At 41.8% G+C, this 5,824-nt stretch overlaps 1 long non-coding RNA gene across 1 annotated transcript in view; it reads right to left on the bottom strand.

Moving 5' to 3' along the window:
• Nucleotides 1-278: 278 nt before the first annotated feature.
• The window catches only part of LOC108309621, a 72,770-nt gene continuing 67,224 nt past the window's right edge, over nt 279-5,824 (bottom strand). Inside the window, exons 4-5 of the long non-coding RNA XR_005201482.1 lie at nt 627-682; nt 279-524 (exon numbers count right to left, since the gene is read on the bottom strand). This is a non-coding gene — a long non-coding RNA (uncharacterized LOC108309621). The remainder of the gene's footprint in view (nt 525-626; nt 683-5,824) is intronic.

The following is a 5,824-nucleotide window of genomic DNA, read 5'->3' as shown; positions in this document are numbered from 1 at the left end:
CGCGCCATTGCACTCCAGCCTGGGTAACAAGAGCGAAACTCCGTCTCAAAAAAAAAAAAAAAAAAAAAAAACAAAAAAAAAAAAAAAAAAAAAAATCATCAGCTCATCTTGTCCTATGACAAGTGGCTTTTTCTAGGTTTCAAATGCATAAAATAAATAGCTATGCAAGAATATCAGCAACAGAAATAAATGAATGAGAACTAGGTATACTGCTCCATTCTATGTCTCCAGAAAGGGTTAAGCTTTGGCAGTTTAGCTGAGATGTGGGAGAACAGATGTGTAATACTTCATATCAACAAATACTTATTTAGTGTCATAACCAGGAACAAAGATGGCTTCTGGTATTTCACACCTAGCCTCCAGGAAGGCCTGTTAGACTTGATTTTCCTCTCTGCCTTGGGGAGACATGAAGTTGCTAAGCTACCATGGGGAAGGAAACTTCTGCTGTAATTGTTTTCCCAGTTTTGATGCTGCCCTAGAATCTTTGGTTCTCCACTTTTGCTGAATCATCCTCACAACGGCACCTAGGACAATGACAATGAACTGTAAAAGCATGTTACAGGGTATGTCATGACCCATCCACCAAAGTCTGATTGGCTCGTGCTGCCACATGGGAAAGTACTTACTGTCTATAGCCACTGTTTCCTTATAAAAATAAGCTAGAATTACTCCCTCACTCTTTCTGAAAGAAGTAGGGAGTGGGTTAGGGTTATTGTGTTGAAAGAGAACAGGACAATCATGGCCACAAAATCAAATTGTTAAAAACTCGTGCTTTGAATGAAGGGACTCCCCAAACAGGCTTTGTGTGAGCAACATGGCTGTTTATTCCCCTGGATGCAGGTGAGCTAAGGCTGAAAAGGGCGTTAGCAAAGGGCAGTGGGATAGGACTTGGTTTTATAGGTTTGGGATGGGCAGTGGAAAGTTACAGAGTAAGATCAATTACAGTGGTGAGGGTAGGGGCAAGGAGTATACATTACCATAAGTTCAGTTACAATGGCAGGTGGGATAAGAGTAGGTAAGATGGTAGGGTGGGATGAGGAGTATTCACATTATCATAATAACAGTTAAGATGGCAGGATGGGCTGAAGGGGAGCTTAAGGGAGGGGTGCGGGAAGGTCCGCAGGGCAATCAGGGATAACAGTGAACGCAGTGGAGGGGAGTGATCAGCCGAGGCAGGCAGGACATGGAGGCCTGACACAAATCACAAGCAAAGTATTGTTGATATAACTCTATTTTGGGTTTCTTGTTTGATTTTTAAACTTGTTATTTCAAAAATTATTATATAATAATTTTGATTCTTAAATTTTTATTTATTTATTTATTTTGAGACAGAGTCTCACTCTGTTGCCAGGCTGGAGTACAGTAGCACGATCTCGGCTCACTGCAACTTTTGCCTCCCGGTTTCAAGCAATTCTCCTGCCTCGGCCTCCCCAGTAGGTGGAATTACAGGCACATGCCACCACGACAGGCTAAGTTTTTGTGTTTTTAGTAGAGATGGGGTTTCACTATGTTGGTCAGGCTGGTCTTGAACTCTTGACCTCATGTGATCTGCCCACCTTGGCCTCCAAAAGTGTTGGCATGACAGGCATTAGCCACCGCGCCCAGCAGATCACCATGGTAAGGATACAGAACAATTCCATCACTCTCTAAAAACTCCCTCCTGTTACCGCTTTATACTCAACTAGTTCTAGCTCCTGGAAATCACTAATCTGTTCTTCCTTCCTATAGCTTTGTCTTTGAGAAATGTCATATAATTGGAATGTTACAGCCTCTAATCTTGAAGACTGGCTTCTTTCAATTAGCATAATGCCTTCATGATTCGTCCAAGTTGTTGCATGTATCAGTACTTTCTGGCTGAGCATGGTGGCTCATGCCTATAATCCCAGAAATCTGGGAGGTGGAGGGGGGATCACTTGTGGTTGGGAGTTCAAGACCAGCCTGGCCAACATGGTGAAGCCCTGTCTCTACTAAAAATACAAAAATTAGCTGGGCATGATGGCACACACTTATACTCCCAGCTACTTGGGAGGCTGAGGTGGGATAATCACTTGAATCTAGGAGGCGGAGGTTGCAGTGAGCTGAGAGCACACTACTGCACTCCAACATGGGTGACAGAGCAAGATTCCGTCTCAAAAAAAACAAAAACAAAAAAACTTTCTTTCATTTTATTGCTAAATAGTACTTCACAGTATGAATGTACCATCATCCTTAACTTCTTAAAAGTTAATTTATTTTTTAAATTGAGGTATAATTTATATACCATAAAATTAACCACTTTACCTTGGTTTTGAAAAAGAAGAAATGGATCACATGGTAATCCTCACCCTATAAAAGATAACCTTTAAGCTGCAAACAGATTTCTGAACATGCCATGTTTGTCTAACTTTCTCCGGCTTCCTGCCCCTTGTTCTTCTGCCTTGGAGAAAAAAAAATCAAATTATTTCTATATTTGGAGAATTGTTCAGTACAAGTTCCTTCTCCATCTGCTTGTACTCATGTTATTAACAAATGTTCACTCCTTTCTATTGATTTCATATTGTTTCGCTAACATTCTGCATAGCGTTTATTTTTTTATTAATTAATTTTTTAAAGATAGGAATACTTGGCTGGCTCACACCTGAAATCTCAGCACTTTGGGAGGCTGAGGTGGGTGGATTATGAGGTCAGGAGTTCGAGAACAGCCTGACCAACATGGTGAAACCCCATCTCTACTAAAAATACAAAAGTTAGCTGGGCATGGTGGTGACACACATCTGTAATCCCAGCTACTCAGGAGGCTGAGGCAGGAGAGCTGCTTGAACCTGGGAGGCAGGGGTTGCAGTGAGCTGAGATTGTGCCACTGCACTCCAGCCTGAGCAACAGGGTGAGGCTCTGTCTCAAAAAATAAAAATAAAAAAAGATAGGAATACTTGTATTTTGCACAAAACACAAAGTGAAATAGTGAGTTAAGTCTCCCTTACCCTCTCTCTCCCAGCAACTCGGTTACTGAGGTCAAAAATTTTCTCAACTTCCTTAGGCATCATTAGAGAGCTATTCTATTCATTTACAAATACATACATACAAATGTATAGAAATATGTTTATATACATATACAGAAGAATATAAATATATGTATATATGTGCATGCAAAATATACAAATATATGTGCATAATAAAATAAATGCATATACACACATACATACACATGTACATTTCCCCCGACACAAATAAGGGCATATTGTACCGAATGCTCTATGCTTTATGTTTTTCTGTTAATAATAACCCTACTCTTGGGATTCTTTCTAGAAAAGCACATTTACAGGAGTCTATTATATCCATTTTACTATATTTTAAAAGTATATCATAATTTACCTAAAACCATCCCATTATTGTCCTATATATTGTTTCCAAACTCTGCCCTTACAATATCTTTTTTTGTTTGTTTTGTTTTGTTTTGTTTTGTTTGGAGATAGAGTCTCACTCAGTCTGTCATCCAGGCTAGAGGGCAGTGGTGTGATCTTGGCTTACTGTAATCTCTGCCTCCCAGGTCGAAACGATTCTCCTGCCTCACTCTCAAGAATAACTGGGATTACAGGTATGCACCACCACGCCTGGCAACTTTTTGAATTTTTAGTAGAGATAGGGTTTCACCATGTTACCCAGGCTGGTCTGGAACTTCTGAGCTGAAGTGATCTGCCTGCCTTGGCCTCCCAAAGTGCTGGAATTACAGGTGTGAATCACTGCACCTGGCCCACTGCCCTTACAAGGAATATACGATTTTTTTTTTTTTTTTTTTTTTTTGAGATGACAATCTGTTGCCCAGGTTGGAGTGCAGTGGTGAGATCTTGGCTTACTGCAACCTCTGCCTCCCAGGTTCAAGCGATTCTCCTGCCTCAGCCTCCCAAGTAGCTAGGATTACAGGTGCCTGCCACCACACCCAGCTAAGTTTTGTATTTCTAGTAGAGATGGGGTTTCACCATGTTGGCTAGGCTGATCTCAAACTCCTGACCTTGTGATCTACCCGCCTCAGCCTCCCAAAGTGCTGGGATTACAGGCATGAGCCACTGCCTAGCCTATGAATACACAATTTTATTTAAACCATTTCACACATATGAAACCAACTCTGTAGGACAATTACTTATAAGTGGAACTTTTGATCAAAGGGCATGTATGTTTCTGCTTTTGAAGGGTATTGCCAGATTATCCTTCAGGGAAACTTTACCAATGTGCACTCCGTTAGCAATGGAGCACAGTGTTTCTACATTTTCTGTATATACTTAGTAACTATTGTAACATAGTTTCAGACTAATTAATAAATATTCAATGATTAATATCAGGAAATTAGCATTAATGGTTTCTCAATCTTTATATTCACGGTACTAACATTTTGAGGAGTGGATCACCGGAGGTCAGGAGTTTGAGACTAGCCTGATCAACATGGAGAAATTCTGCCTCTACTGAAAATACAAAAAATTAGCCAGGTGTGGTGGCACATGCCTATAATCCCAGCTACTCGGGAGGCTGAGGTAGGATAATCGCTTGAACCTGGGAGGCAGAGGTTGCGGTGAGCTGAGATCGCACCATTGCACTCCAGCCTGGGCAACAACAACAACAACAAAAAACAGGCGGGCGCAGTGGCTCACACTTGTAATTCCAGTACTTTGGGAGGCCAAGGCAGGCAGATCACTTGACGTCAGGAGATTGAGGCCAGCCTGGTCACCATGGTGAAACCCAGTCTCTACCAAAAAGACAAAAATTAGCTGGGCATGGTGGCACAGCCTCCTGCGTGGCTGGGACAGGAGAATCACTTGAATCCAGGAGGCGGAGGTTGCAGTGAGCCGAGATTGCATCACTGCACTCCAGCCTGGGCAACTTTGTCTCAAAAAAAAAAAAAGAAAAAAAGAACCAACTGCAAAAACTCAAAGCAGAAAAACAAATAATATTTGCAAAGCAAAGGCAAAATAAATGTTACAAATATAGTTAGTAAAAGTAGCTACCATTTTGTTTTTTTAAAGACTATTTATTATTTCCCTTAACACTTATGCCAGACATTGAGTTAAGCATTTTGTGCGGTGACTGTAGCTAGCATTACTGTGCAAGAAGTGCTAAGCGCCTTATATGCATTGTCTCATTTAATCCTCAAAATAATTCTTTGAAGTTCTCCGTATTATGGATAAGTAAACTGTGGTACAGAGAGTTGGAATTGTTTACCTTGCCAACAGAATTGGTTATCTTCCACTTTCCCTTCTCTTCTCTTCCTGTCTTTCCCTTCTTTTCTTTTCAAGTCATAAAAGTTATACATGCTCATTATAATAAATTGAAGCAACTCAGAAGAAGAGAAAGTAAACATGGAGTGCCCCAGCCCCTCTCCAGTGTCCCACACCAGAGACGGCTTCTTTTAACAACTGGGCAGGCGCAGTGGCTCACACCTATAATCCCAATACTATGGAAGGCAGAGGCAGGTGAATTGCTTGAGCGCAGGCATTCCAGACCAGCCTGGGTAACATGGCAAGGCCCGTCTCTACACACACACACCCACAAAAGCCCAGTGTGGTGGATCATGCCTATAATTCCAACACTTTGGGAGGCTGAGGCAGGTGATAGCATGAGCCCAGGAGTTTGACAGCCTGGGCAACATGGAGAAACCCCATCTCTGTAAAAATTAGTCAGGTGTGGTGGCACACACCTGTAGTCCCAGCTACTTGGGTGGCTGAGGTAAAAAGATTGCTTTAGCCCAGGAGGTCGATGCTACTTTGAGCCAAGATCATGCCACTGCACTCCAGCCTGGGCGACAGAGTGAGATCCTCTCAAAAAAAAGACAAAATGAAGGATTGTCAGGGCCATT

The sequence above is a fragment of the Cebus imitator genome, unplaced genomic scaffold (genome assembly GCF_001604975.1).
Source record: "Cebus imitator isolate Cc_AM_T3 unplaced genomic scaffold, Cebus_imitator-1.0 Scaffold95, whole genome shotgun sequence".
NCBI classification, from domain to species: domain Eukaryota; kingdom Metazoa; phylum Chordata; class Mammalia; order Primates; family Cebidae; genus Cebus; species Cebus imitator.
This window is presented reverse-complemented; position numbering and strand designations above follow the sequence as displayed.